The sequence below is a fragment of the Pinus tabuliformis genome, chromosome X (genome assembly GCF_031772625.1).
Source record: "Pinus tabuliformis cultivar Carrire ecotype Pingquan chromosome X, CPIR1, whole genome shotgun sequence".
Classification (NCBI taxonomy): domain Eukaryota; kingdom Viridiplantae; phylum Streptophyta; class Pinopsida; order Pinales; family Pinaceae; genus Pinus; species Pinus tabuliformis.
The window spans coordinates 651464511-651480902 of record NC_142308.1 but is presented as its reverse complement, the minus strand read 5'-3'; positions in this window follow the sequence as shown (position 1 = coordinate 651480902).

The window sequence follows — 16392 nt, the reverse complement described above, 5'->3', positions numbered from 1 at the left end:
AAATTCTTGGTGTATCCCCACTTGGTTGGGTGGATGAGTCAATTCCCACTTGGTTGGGAGATGGATGTATGTATGAGTCTCTAGTGATAGGAATGTCATTCATGATGTATAAAGTCATGTCTCTTCTTGTAGAACATCTTCTTGCAAACCTTGCCTACAGTCGGGGGGGAGCTTGGACAGCACAGCAGAGTAAAGAATTCAACATGTACTCAGGGGGAGTATAACCCTTTTCCCTTGATGACAAAGGGGGAGAATGACTTTGAGTAACTTGGGGTTGCCATCAAGTCCAAAGGGGGAGATTGTTGGCATTATGACAGAGGTTTGGCGCTATGTCACAGGTGTTGTCCTTGATGGAAACTCACTCAGATGGAAAGATCTTAGTTCAGGCTCTTAGAATGGAAGAAAAATACATATACGCAGATTCATCTTAACCAGGTCGCGTATACACGCGGGTTTGCTGATAAAAAGTCGCATATGCATATGCATGCACTTTCATGCACCAAAAAGCGCGTACATGTTGGAAAGCTTATTTTTGGGTCCGTGGTATTTGGACCTATGGTTTTGGTCCTTGGTATTTCGTCCGAAGTATTGAACCCAGGTATTGGGTCCCTAGTATTGGTTCTCAATGGTTTTGGACCATGGTTTGAGTAAGGCCTAAGACTATAAAAGGGGAGGGAGATCATTTGACATGTATATTGAATTAAGTATTGAATATCTTATGAAGAGCAAGAACTAGAATACTGGTCATTGGGTTATGGTGCATAACTAGATCTGAATCAAGGAGGAACCTAAGTGCAAGGAGAAGGATAAGTTCTATTGATGGGTCAAGATCTTAAGGCTTTAAGAGAAGTATCTTTGTGTAATTTTGATCTGTTATATTAGGCGCATGACTTGATCTATAAATATGATAATCTGGGTATAACTGATGTCTGAATAAGTGAAAAAGTGTAAATTATCTTTTATAGATCTGTACGCAGGTTTGGCACAACAAAGGCACGTTTACACGCTATTTCAATAACTCAAAACACCATATACGTTGGTTGGCCTTGATTCTGAAGCATATGCACGCAAGTTCTACATATTGAAGTAGCGTACGTCTCATGAAATATGTTTTAGCTGCTTCTGTTTATTGCTACATTGTTCTGGGTTCAGAATTGGTGTTTGGTTACTGTTACTGTTTTCTGGTTACAACATTCTGAGAAGTGATTGGTTGATTCAGTATTGGTTTGTACAAAGGAGACTGGTTGATGCAGATATACGTGATGGGTGATTGATGTTATTCATGGATCCAGTCTGAAAATTTATGAAACGTGGTCCCTGGAAGAAAAGAGAAGGTTGTAGCCTTCTGTAGGTCAGCACCTACGTACTAGTACCTCAGCTAGCACAAGAGCTAAGGGGGTTGTAACTCCCTTCTAGGAGAAGCTGGAGAATGAGAGAGGGTTGTAGCCTTCTGCAGGTAGCAGCGTGCGTACTGGTATAAGACTGCACCAGTATAGAAACATTGTAAGAAGAAGTTTCTAATTAAAAGAAGATAGAGATGAATTGCAGCAGGTGGTTTTCACCCACATTGGGTTTCCACCTTACATCTTGGTGTCCATGTGTATTGCTTATGTGTGTTGATTTGTTGTGCAAAACTGCTCCTGTTTACTGTTAATAATGTTCTGATGCACTCATTAAGAAGCAACTAACTGAATTATAAGTTCACTGGATATATGCTTGTTGCATCACACACAGTTGCGTATACACGCAGTTTTCCTTCACTAAAGTAGCGAATATGAATCTGAATATGGAAATGAAAAAGTTTTATTGATTTAATAATACTGATTCACCCCCCCTCTCAGTATTATTTCCAACAGGCATTTCATTAGACGTACTACTACACCCAGGTTTATTAGTTTTCTCGGTATTATACTTTAAATTTATTGTCATTAAATATTTGAAGGAGGGGTGACCAAACCCACCCCCCTCCCCCCCACTGGGGGCACTCATCTCACATCCTCGGGATCTCGTCAGTTGTTCATTTAACCAAAAAAACTTACAAAATCAAGCAAGATAGAGAAACTTACTTCAAAACTTGGTATTGAAACCCTTGACCTAGCATTGACTCTCATCCCCTTCATAAAATTTATTGTAGTTATACACCTTTAGCACGTTGAAAAAACACCTCCTATATGATCTTTATGATTAATCACGCTTTAGTACATCATTAAATAAGTGTTTTGGGGAAAAAAGATAAATATATGGTTTGAAAGCCACAAAAAAAGCAGCAAAGGAAAAGTTGGATTTAAGGGATATCATTTGATTTTGGACCATATTTTTAAGTTGAGGACGATTATGGAAGAGTTCCAAAATAATAAAACCAATCTTATTTTTTGTTTCATTGATTTTAGAACAACTTTTGACATTATACTGAAGACAAACCTTTGAAATAGATTAGAAGAGCTAAAATTTCCTTATGAGATGATAGTTGTTGTTGTAAGGCTATATGAAAGTGTCTTTACCAAGTTTAGGAACATTGAGGGGTGGTCATAAGATATTAATTATAATATAGGAGTAAAGCAAGGTTGTCTCTTGTCTTCTACTCTCTTCAACATTTACATTGATAAGTTTGAATGTTTGGTGAAAGGAGTTGGTTGTGCTGGCCCAACTCTCATTGATATAGTCATCATCCTTCTTCTTTATGTTGATGATATTATTATTATGGCACAAAATCCCTATGAACTCAATAATCATCTAAGAATTCATTGTGTCTTATACAACAATCCCCCATTATTATGTATATTTAATAAAATAATAGGTTCCCCACAACTTTTTTTTCTTTTCTTTTATATGTTTCTTGATTTATTCATTGATAGTCATTTTAGTTTTAAAATTCTTTGTTATTTAAAGTTTTAGTACTAATAGTTTAATTTCAACTAAATTCATTAAACATCACATAAAAACTAAATAAATCTTATCCTTTACTTTTTTCATAGCCTGATATCCTCACATCTCGATATCCTAATAACTCGCTAGCTTGATGGCCTAATAAATAAGATATTGGGAAATAATTCAAGGCATAAATAACATTGATAGATGATTGCCTGAAAAGTCAATATAGCCCAAAAAGCTAATAACCTGATAAGCCAATAATGTAATGCATCAGTAGCTGGACAATTCGATATCCCAACCTTCCCATTGCTTGACATCCCAATTTCCCAATGACTAGATAATGTGATGAACTAGTGTCCCAACAACTTGGTTTCCCAACCTCTCAATATCTAAATTTTATGATAGTTTGATGACTTGATTTATGAGAAACCAAGTGGTATGTAACATGAAGTTTCCTATTAGGTGACGAAGTTTTAAAGAATTCTATTATCATGCAAAAATAATGTGATGGTTCATTTTATAAAATGCCTAATGCCTAAAAGCAAATAAGCCACTTGATAAAAATATATGCATTTTGCACTAGCTTTTTGAAGTTTCAAACTGTAATGTCCCACATTTAAATCTATGGATGATTGGTAATTAATTCACAGATTGTGAATTGAATTCTCCCCAGAACAATGAAACTTGGTCTTAAAGCTTTAATTTATACATATTTTGCATGTTGTAACTTCATTCTCTTGTATTTCTCTCTGAAGTTTTTAAAAATAAATTACACTTACCAATAACCATTCAAAAGAGATAAATAGAGAAATTCAAGGAGTTTGTTGTTCTTGTTAGTAAGTTTATTTTCTTAACAACTTAGTGTTGACGAGCATAATGTGACTCTTTTGGTGGAATTTTGTCAATGAAAGGAGGAAACTAAATCGTGAGTCCTAATTAGACTTGTGTTCCTTTGGTGTGGTGACCTCCAACCAGTATGTGGGCTCAACTTCCAATTAAATGACAAAGAATAATTTTTTATTAAATTATTTATGTTACTATTAGCGACATTATTCATTATGTTTTTTTAAACAAATTGATTAGGTTTATTATATTAATTTGAAGTTGGTTTCAAGACCATAACCTTTTACATCTGTAACTAGATCTTCATCAACTGAGATAAAAAATGTCCAAAATTGAATTGATTTCTTACTACATCATCTGCATATTACAACTCTGAATTGATATTGCCTATAAACCTTCCAAAAGACACCTAGAACTAATACATATTTGCAACACAAGATTTAAAACAAGAAATAAACTAGCCTACACTGGTCGGACCAGGTTCAAGGTTGACTTCTCCATTATCCTTGTTAGACTACCTTAGCTGCGTTGGAGTAGGAACATGGATCTCTCTTTCCACCTTATCATCCCTCTTCATTTGTTCTGGGATCATGAATGGATTCACCACCATCACTATGCTCTTGTCTTCTGCAACACTGATTATTGTTGCACCATTTCCACCCATGGATTCCAATCTTGAAAGATGGAGGTCTAGAATATCATTTATCATCTGAATTTTGTCCAACTTAGTCTACATCAAGCCAATATTTTGATTCAGAAGAGCTAATTGAGCTTGAGTCTCCATGGTCCCCATTTCCCCTTGCTTGCTTAACAAAGATAATATGTACTCCATTGTTGCCATGAGATAGTCTAGATGTTGACTGAATTATTCATTCTCTGAGCCAATCGACCCATCCATGATTTCACCTACGCACAAATCCACCTCTCCTATTGTGAATTTGAAGAACCAAACCCAAACTTTAGCAAAGATGAGGATGAGAAATCATGCCTTATAACCAAACAATCCTGCCCTTGGAAATCCATAAATTTGCTCGCCATCTGCAATGCAACAAACTGTCATACACATTCTCCTGACCAAACATTCGATTTCTAAATTAATATCACTATAATTGTATTCCTTCACCATTAAAACTCTATACTCCAGGCATGCCATCCTCTCCTCGAATATGTAGATAACGTCCCTCAACATCCCCTAACATTTATTGTGGAGATGAACACGCATCCATATGACCCTGTCCATGCTTGTGATCACGTGGCCAAGCCAAGTGTAAGCATAGACCCAAGACCTTATGGAAATGGAGAGCCACCTAAATGCTGGAGAGAGAATTTGAAGGATCGAAAAACATGGTTGTGATCTACCATGAGGAAGTAATATTACCAACCAATTTATTTCCCCTTTATTACTTTTTAAAAAAATCAATACACATAGTCTCTAATGTTTACTTGGGATTTTCATGGTAAATGTTTATACAAACCAATTATTTCATCCTAAGCCAATATTCCTTGTTCTAATGTGACTCCCTTATTTTCTAATGCATCTAATCTTGATTTGAGATGCATCTTGACATGATAGAACTCAGCAGTCTCAAATTTTGTTATTTGTAAGCTTATTCTTTGCAGAATTGAGGGTTGAGCCTGAATAGGATTCTCTTGGAGCTTACACACTTGTTGAATGACTATCATCGAGCCTCCATACACCATTAACTACCAAATTCTCCTTGAGATATCCAATTCTAACCCATGCCACAAGGCTAAAAATTTGGCTTGATTATTAGTAGCACTCCCCAAGCCCCATGCGTATTATGTCTCTGTTTCTTCATCAATGCAATAGATAACCCCTCTCACTCATGTCTCCCCTAGTGAAATTCTTAATTATTATTAAGTTGGTTGTTTAAATTAATTGGCAAAGGCTTGGGGAAAATTCATTGTCGCACTGAATACACGTGAGACAACGTAACTAGAATTATCTACTTATACATAAGTTAAGAATAATACGATTGAGAATCAACTGAAATATCAATCAAGAAACAATCATAACACAAAGAAAAATTATTGACTGACAAATATTATGAGAGTTTGGACATTCACATAAATATATGTTAATACACAAGACTAAAGAAGCTCAATACACAAAATTTACTAGACAAGGGTGAAACAAATATCTCCTGGAAAAGAGAATTGTATTAATCAATAAAAAGTGGCCTTCATTTACAAAATATTGCAGAACTCAGCCTCTTGAAAAGAGGTATATAGTTTGTACAATTCTCTCCTCTGTTTTCCCTCTCTCTTTCTCTTCTATATATATACAAAATGAGGTTAGAAAAATGGCCCTCAAACAGTAACACCTTAGGCATCGTGCAGACATTATGACTTCTCCAACACAAATTGTTATCGATTTTTCTTCCAAGTGACATGAATATTTAGGATATCAGAGATCTGAGGGTATTAAACCTTTTATAACTATTGCTTAGCCTTCATTTCCTGGTCCACCAAGTTCTTTACATCAATATTCATTCCAACAACATAACAATTTAGTTGAGTCATTTCCCTAGTGGGTATTATAATGAACGTTTCAATTGCAACTTCCTCCACCCTTTGAATGTGTTCGACCAATATTCATTCCAACAACATAACAATTTAGTTGAGTCATTTCCCTAGTGGGTATTATAATGAATGTTTCAATTGCAACTTCCTCCACCCTTTGAATGTGTTCGATATTGGGTATCGTTGTAGCTCATACTCTAGTGATGTTTTTCAATATCGGTCTGATGGATAAAAAGCTAGATAAGATTCCTAGATTCCTTAATCTCCATTCTTCCAACATTTCTACGGTTGCATTCCACATCTTCTCTGCCAATTCAAGAGCTCTAGTTGTCATTGCCCTTCCTTGTGTTCTATATTCAAGACATTTATCAATGACTTACCTTTTCTCTTCTACTCATTAGAGAAATTTTGAGGTCTAAAATGGGCCTCCTAAGGAATATTATAAAATAATAATGGAAATAATAAAATAGGATTAGATTAGCCCCACGGGGGTAGGCGAGTTGGTAATCATAATGCGGTGAAGTTCATTAGAAAGGCGGGCTCCGTACTGAAGGTCGTTCAATTCCACGGGACTAACCCGGAGCTGTGGAGAGGGGCGGGCGCAGTGTCCCAGGGGTTATAGTGGTAGCGGTCAGAATCGACCTCGTGTAACACGAGTTGCAAGGCTGCTCCAGTTGCCGATTCCTCCACAAGCCAAAAAAATAAAATAGGATTAGATTACCTCAACAAGTTTTGGAGGGAAAAAAGAAACAACTACTTTTTCAACTCGTATTTTCAACTTATCTCCCTACGATTTTACTCAAATTTTGAGCTGAACCACTCGTTGGATGCAAAATTTATTTTTTCATCTAAAAAATACCCATGTTTCATACTTTTGATGGAACCTACTACACAGAAAATCTGAAATACATGAAAAATGAAGATTACAATCACATTTTTCATGTATTTCACATTTTTCGTGTAGTAGGGTCCATTGAAAGTATGCAACATGAGTACTGCTTGGATGAGAAATTAAATTCTTCATCCAATGAGTGCTCCTACTCGAAATTTGAGTAAAATTGTAGGGAGATAAGTTGAGAATACGAGTTGAAAAAGTAGTTTTTTTTTACTCCAAAAATGGTGAATCATCCCCCATAGTTGAAATCATCATATTTAATCCTATTGGTTTTTATAAAGTTGATTTTTGTTGTACATTTTTGTTTTGAGGCCCATTTTTTACCTCAAAATTTCTATAATGAATTACTTAATATGTGCAGTGAATCACGAGCATTCCTGTGTTCCTTCTGCCACTTTAGTATCTAGCCAAAAGTTATGTTGAACATATTATAAGCTCAAAATTGAGCATCGAATTCTGGTAGTTTTTATTCAAGCTGGGTAAAAAACTGTTGGACTTACTATAGTTTGTTTACAAAGGAGACATGCTCTCCTTGGAAATCATTATTTACTCATATGACTTAAGCTTTCAACACTTGGATGTCGATTCTCATATTCTATTCTTAATTAATCCTAGCATTGATCTCTTGCTTGTTGTCTTTCTTTAATATATTTAGCAGATTTAAATGATATCCATGGGTTGTGTTTCCTTCTCCTTAACTTGAGCTTTGAAGGAATGATATAGAGTTGTGCACTACATTTCTTATCCTTATTTGCTTTTGGCTTCAAAAGGCTGTCTCTGATCTTCCAATTGTTGTTGCAGTGATTTTACTGTTTGATTCAACTATTCCACAACTAAGGATAGGCTTTGAGTAGTAATTTTGTTAGTAGTTTCCAGGGCTCCTAGGACCGAGATGGTATCGACGATGTCTTGTTGATTGGTTTTCCTAGAAATGATCCTAATAATCCTTTGTTTTGAGCCTTCTAATACAGTTGCTTCTTCACCCCTTGTCATAATATTTCCTCTTTGATACACTTTGAATAACTACCTTCCTAGATTTACTATAATAATAGTCGCCTTTAAGTCAACAACTTCATAATCAATATCCCTATGGTGATCCGGATGGGGTGTTGTACCTATTTTCTCAGCGATCAAAGGGAAGAGGAGATCAAACTTTGCACGATGATAATACCATCTACTAGAGTAACTACTGGGACCTATATTTTTGGGACTTCTTGCTATTTAGGAGGAAATGGAGAATGTTGTTCCTTTTTCCTTTATCTGTGTTTTAGATGGTACAATTGTCTTTGTCTCCTAGCCATCATCGTCGATGGTAATTTGTTCAATGGTCGAGGTCTCGACTTGAGCTGACTTTTTCTAACTAGTCTCATCCCTGCTTCAAGCCTTTTATTTTCCAGAGCTTCATCTTAAGTCTATTTTCATTGTATTTTACCTCTTGGAAGTTGGAGGTATGACAAGTGTTCTTGTTTTCTCATCTTTTCCTCCTTATATGTGAAGACATCTTGAAAACCTGATTCATCGGCATCAAATTTGTGCGCATATGGATAGGTAAGTCGTACAAAATTGCAATGTTATTTCGCAATGCCATGGGGATAATGTCTCCTGAAAGTTCTTGTGAGAAGATTTAATTATTTAATGCTATCAGCTTCTTTGATGGCTTGAGGGAATTATATCAAAGCATAATGACCTATCATTTGAGGAAATCCTGACCATGACCTCTTATTATTATTTGTAAAAACGAATGACACTCCATCTCCTATTGTCTGATATGCAATTTATTGAATTACCATCCAATCGCGGACAAACTGAGGAATTAAGTTTGGGGGAATTGAATAACCTAATACTATGATATATGTATAATTTTATTCACAGAACGAGTTCCTGATTTCCCTAATAGCAACTACCATTGATTATACTCATGGTCAATTACCGTCGACTACATAAATGACTCTATTGTACATTAATCATCCAAGGATAGTATACACAATTTCCATGATTAATAATCATTCCCATTAGGCTCTAATGACAATAAACATCAATTTAACTAGACTATAATATTTTTTGGGTGCATTACCAGACTACTTTCTCATGTTATGGTACCCTTGTCTCATAATTTTGGTTTTCATGAATGTCTCATGCATGACTATCATGTTATGCATCATTTAACATGTTCAAAATGGAAATATAAATGTGCACAATACATAAAATATGAAAACAACATGTAAACATAAGAAATAACACATCATTAAGCAGTTAAATACATGATATAAAAACTTATCTTATGTAATTCACAGAAGGAATGCTAACCTCAGAAGTTTCACCCATCCATAGACCTCACTATTCTAAATCTCTTAGCAGTGGTCACCCCTGAGCTAGGGATATGACTCCACTAGTGCAAAGGATCAGTTAGAGACAACTACGATCATATAGAAAAAATTAAACAAATATTATGGCAAGTAATAACTCCAAAAACCTCCCTGACTATAGTCTCACATCCCCCAAATTGCACAGACCAAGGTAATGCACCCCTTCTCTACCTCTATAGTCCAATTGTGCCAATTCTTCTTAGGATTACAACACAAACTAGCTAGGAAATATTAAAGTACTATAGCTCTAATATTTCTAGTTTCCCTCAAGATTCTTCCAAGCACTCATCATGCCTTAGACTCAATAACCCTACCCAACTAGATCTCCCTCCAATCTCTATCCTTACCTAAGGTGAGTAAGGATAAATTGTCACAAAAATTACACCTACAAATTTAAGACTGGTTTACCTAGTTATAGGCTTTGTAGCTATTCAAGCTCACCTATCGATCATTCTCCAACATGAACCAACAAGCAACCCTCAAAGAATACTAGTCAAATGATAATTGGAATGAAAAATTATCATAGGAAATCAAGAGTTTTGCATGCATGTTGTCTTTTCTTCAAGTGTCATTTAAGAAACTCACCCTCATCACCTAGGAACTCAATTGACTACCCATCCACTTACCTTTTGGACTAAAGATATAACATTATATCATGACTTAGGATTACAACATAATCTTTATGACTTTTTCTTATACTTATAAAGTGACTTTACAAATATTTTATTATTTACTTGGCTTAGGAAACATGTCTTTGTTCCACCCACTCACTTTTCTCCTTCTGAAGTTCGAACCCACCATTTCTCACGTTTGACTCACTCTATAATAGTGGCATATTTTATTAACATGGGTGTGACTACATACTACATGTCTAGGTTCATTAGCCTTTTAGTACATAGGCTCTCCAACCTTAATCACATAGGTACTTGGCCTCAAAACATATATAATCATAGGTACACAGGCCCCATAAATTTGAGTTAATAAGAGAATTATTCATTATAGTAGCTTCAACATAGTCGATGAGTTGTTTGACAATAATATACTTGAGACAAAAAAAAAAAAAAGTTTTCCAAGAACAATCGTGTCCTTTAGTACCTTTAGTACATGCTTTCATTCAAAGAAGTAATTTACAAAACCTAAGGTAGGGAGAGAGAGAGAGACAAAGGGTGCATACATGCTCATCCTTATTTCATTATCAGGTTAGATGTTTTTTCATATTTAGTAGTTCAATTTTATTTTCAAGTTTTTCCTTAGTTAGTAGTTGCATGAAAAAATAGTTAGAAGGAATAGTTCTATATTATGCTAGGCACTCATGAGCATGGTATGAACATGGTAATATTGAAAAAATAATGTCTCTTATGAATTTATATAGAAAAAATACTAATTACAATTAAATGGATATGCAGGGATAAATATTGCATGATGACGAACATCTAATCTTTAAGCCTATAACAATTTTACTAGGAAGGTATGACACACATAAAATTTAATTCTTGCTAAATTCTGGCAGTCTGATGGACTGGATATAAATTAATCCACTTTGGAAAAATATGTGAACATCTCTGTTTTCTTTTAGCTATTGTTGCCTTAGCAAATTCCTTTTAAAGGAACCTCTTGATTGATCATATGTAGCAAATTACTAAATTTTCTAATACTATACAATATATTCATTCTGCCACTTTATAAAATATCCTTTCCCCTATAACATAAAGATTCTAAAAAATGGTCGTATCAAAATATAAAACTACAGTGAGTTTCAAGAAACAGTAGAAAGAACCCAACCACTGTACAAAATAACCCATTCCAATTGTGTCGACAATTGTTGCAAATGTTTCAATGGTATTTCTAATTCCCGCCCAAGCATAGACATGAAGAGCTATAAAAAATGTATTCGATAAATTTGATTAAAAACCACTAGTTTCAACTTAGCATAATCCACTAGGGAAAAAAATAAGAGAGTTTGGAAGATACCATGAAGGACACCTACATGTTGGGGTGTTATTTCCTTATAATAAAATAGAAATAATACATGTAAAAATCAACAAATTTTATAAAGAAACAAGATCATGATATTATTAGTTAAGCCTCCGTGATTTGATTACAAATGAGCATTCAACTATCAATGCAGTTTTGAAAAAAATTAAACATTGTATGATTAGTTAAGGCATATATATCATTGAGAACCTATCCTATTTATAACTTCATTAAACTTTGAAACTTACCTACATATTTAGCAGAAACCCAACTTGGTTGAATGAACTCAAGCCAACTGTTGCAGTGAGCCAAGAAGCTATGATAGTTGGAGTGTGGGCAACATTTAAAGCTAGGACTGACATTCTTCGACCGAGGAAACCGATTGACTACAAGTATGTATAAGGAAATCAATTGACTACAAGGATGTATAATAATAGTGTAAGAAATAAATCATGCCATACACTTTTAGAACTAAAAATAAAAAGTTGGAGAAAATTTTAGTGTGATAGGTTATTAAAATAGAAAATTGATAAGAAAATGTGTATACAATCATAATCCCTCAAGAATTAGAATGAATACCTGAGTGCTTCCAAGATTCAACTCACTTTGTTTATCATCTTTGAATGTTTCACAATTTCTTCTATAGCATGTTTAATTTAGATTATTTCAGACATTTAAATCCTAAGTTAAGAATCAAAGTAAAATTGACATCTGCAATGAGCTTTATGACTGTTACATTTAGGTAATGAGGAGAAATCAGGTGACCATTGGATAATTGATGATTCAATCCTTCTATCTCATTATCAACCATTGGATGATAAAGATGCACTAGACTGAATAAAGAAAATAAAGCCAATATAAGCATTAAATAATTGATGATTCAATTCTCTATCTCTATATAAACCTTTGGCTAATAAAAACGCATTAGGGTGAATACAGAGAATAAGGCCAATATAAGGATTGAATAATTGATGATTCAATTCACTATCTTCTTATAAACGTTTCCTAATAAAGACACATCAATGATCAACGTTGAATACAAAAATAAGGTTTTGAAACACCCTATTGGTAGGGCAAAGTAAATATTTTCAATAAAGCTTTGAAAGGTCATTCAAAATTGTCAGACCAGGTGGTAACTCCTCAAATGAATTGTGTTTTTGCATTAAGGCTGATCATATATATATACATGGAGGGAGAGACTCTTAGGCTTCATCTCCCAATGTCTCTTCATATTCCAATTCTCCTTATTTTATATTTACACTATTTTACATGGATTCACCTAATCCCAATGATTAGGTGTCAACATTCCCCACCTTAATCTGAAGAAATGTTTGAGAGTCTAAGCATCATTCTAAATTGTTTGAACTTTTCTCTTGCAAGAACTTTGGTGAAGATTTCTGTAATTAGCTCATTTGTGGAACAATGGCATAGATGGATTGTCTTGGCCTCAACATGATTTCAAATCAGATGGTATTTTGTATTGATGTACTTCGTTCGATCATGGAACTTTGGGTTCTTGGCCAACTTTATTCTAGAAGTATTTTCAATAATGAGAGGATTTGAATGCACTTGTTTCTCCTGCAAATATTCCAGAATTTTCCTGAGCCACACAATTTCCTTTATTGTTTCATTTGTTGCCACATATTCTGACTCAGTTGTGCAATCTCTTGGAACCAATTGTTTGTGTGACCTCCAGGAGACAATTCCTGATCCAAGACTCGTAACATAACTTGAAGTAGATAACCCAATTTATTTATATCCATCAAAATCTGAATCAGAGTATCCAATCAAGCTGAAGTCTCCCACCTATGTATACTTAATTCCAAAGTCTTGAGTTCCCTTCAAGTACTTTAGAACTCTTTTTGCAACAGACCAATGTCCCTCACAAGGCTTTTTCATAAACCTAGAGAGGATTCCAATAGAAAATGGAATGTCTGGTCTGGTATTAGTCAGGGAGTTGAGACTTCCTAGAAGCTTTCTATACTTTGTTTTATCCTCAAATTTTTTTCCTTCAGTGGACGTGAGATTTAATTTATGTTCCATCAAAGTAGTCAAAGGATTGCATGCCAAACTTGTTCAAAATATGTACTTCTTCTGAGAGAGGAATATAAACTTCAGATGTTTCATTATTTCAATACCAAGATAGAGTGAACATACCCCAGGTCTGTCATTTCAAAACCTTTCCTCAATTCCTTCTTTATGGATGCAATATAGCTCTCATTGTTTCCTATCATCAAAAGATCATCTACATACAACACAAGATATACAACTGTTTTGCCAACTTTCTTGACAAACAAAGTTGCATCATCAAGATCATAATGTTTGAAGTTGATTTTCAGAAGATGCTCAGTCAACTTCTCGTATTAGGCTTGCAGTGCTTGATTGAGGCCATACAAGGATTTTACAATATTTCATATGTTATGTTCTTAACCCTTCATAACAAGTCCTTTTGGCTGGGACATAAAAACATTATCTTTTAGATCTCCATTCAAGAAAGCGGTTCTTACATCCATTTGATTGACTTTCCAACCATTTTGAGATGCCAAGGCAAATAGTGTCTAGATGGTAGCCCATTTTTCTGTGGGGGAAAAAGTATCCTAATTCTATCAATCATATCACTCAAAGTGTCATCTGGATCAGTGGTTGGATCTTCATGCTGGGGAGAAAGTGCTTCAGAATAAGATTCCATAGATTGATCCAATATAGGAATTCCCCCTTCAAGATGTGGAATCTCATTATCAAATTCTTGAAAATACTTTTCATGTTTGAATCTATCCAAGCGATCAAGTTTTCGCTCAACAACATTGTTAGCCTTGGAATATTCAAGAAAGATAACATCTCTAGATACTACAAACTTCTTATTAACTTCATCATAGAGATGGTATTCTTTGGAGGTATTTGAATACCCCAAGAAGATACACTTATGACTCCTTGCACCAAGTTTGTTTCTTTGTTCCTTAGGTATCAAGGCATAACAGGTGGAACCAAAGACCCTGAGATGCTTTACCGAAGGAATGTGGCCATACCACATTTCATAAGGAGTCTTGTTTCTAATAGAATTAGATGGACACCTATTCTTTACATAGACATCACATAGAACTGCATCACGCCAAAACATCAATTTTACATTCTTGATAAACATCATGGAACGTACCATATTTAATATTGGCATGTTCATTCTTTCAACTACTCCGTTCTGTTGGGGATTATAAGGCACAGTTGTTTGATGTTTGATCCCATGTTGGCGAAGATAGTTTTCAAATTCATTTGAAGTGTATTCTTTTCCATTATCAGTGTGAATAGATCCAATATGAGATTTTGCATCATTTTCAATCCATGCATGAATGTTCTTGAATGTTTGAAAAGAATCAGATTCGTTATTCAATAAATAAACCCAACACATTCTAGTGTAGTCATCAATAAATGTCATCATATATCTGTTTCCATTTGCAGAAGGAACATGCATTGGGCCAGATAATTCTAAATTAATAAGTTCAAGTTTTCTACGTGCTCTGGAATGTGAATCATGAAAAGGATGTTTGCTTTGATTTCCTAAGATACAAGCATCACATTGCTTAAGTTTCCTAGGAATTGTAGGCAAACCAGTAACACCACTTTTCTTCAACATGCGAAGGTTGTCATAATTCAAGTGTCCAAATCTAGTATGCCATAAAAGAGTTGATGGAAATGTACCTTCATCATAATGAGAACTATATGAGAAGTTGTGTGCATGAGCAAAGGTTCCTTGCAACTTCAGAAGTATTTCTACTTCTATCCTTGTCATGACAAGTGAGTGATCTGATGCTTTTCTGACCTCAACCTTGCCATCAAACATATGAATGGAGTGTCCTTCCTGGAGGATGTGGACCAAAGACAACAAGTTTGTCCTCAGCTCTGGGAGATATAGAACATCATGTAGAATAAAGTTTGGAAGGCCATGCAATTTGAACGTGATCGTGGAAAGCCTTGATGGCTTGAGTTTTGACTTGTCTGAAAGTATACTGCTCCATCAACATTGTCAATAAATTATTCAAAAAAATATATTCTAAAATTCATGTGGTAAGTTGTGCCCAAATCAAGCAAACAATCATTTTTCCATGAAGCAAGTGAAGCATTGAACAAATATTCATTTACTCCAATATTGCAATGTGCCACAACATAATGACCGAATTTGGGTGCTTTACCTTTCCCTTTGTCATTGGTTTTACCTTTGCCTTCATTTATTTCCTGCTCAATTATGTCCCAAGGAAACTTACATGTGGATGCATTGTTAGGTCCCTATACTACTAGTGTAACCCCTTATTGTTATTAGTACAACCCCCTTATTATATTGTTGTGCCCATGTAGTCCCCATATTGTTATTATTATGCCCCATAAAATCCCACTATTGTTATTATTGTGCCCTTACATTATTATTGTTATGTCGGCTCTAATTATATTATGACCCCTTAGACTCCTATATATAGAAAGGAGGTCTTGTCATTTGTATCATCTAAGAATTCTTCATTTGTGTAATGTAAAGGAGGTTGCCCCCTCGAAGAGGCTTATTTCTAGGGCGTTGATCTATCTTTTTGTGAGCTGGTTTCATAACATTTGGTATCAGAACTTTGGATTCTAGGGTTTTGCTGCTCCAAACAGGTCATCGTGGTATTTGCGCTATAACATTTTTTATGCAACGTTTCAGAAGCTAAAACAAAAACCCATTTTAGAAGAAATCTTTCTGAACCGTGCGTCCAAATTTTAGATCTTGTCTCGCTATATTTTCGGAGATATGATATGAGGAATTTAGGGTTTTTACAAGCTCCAGAATTTCATCTAAAACAGGTCATCGTGGTATTTCGCTATAACCTTTTCGCTACAAAGTTTTAGAAGCTAAAGAAAAAACCCATTTGAGAAGAA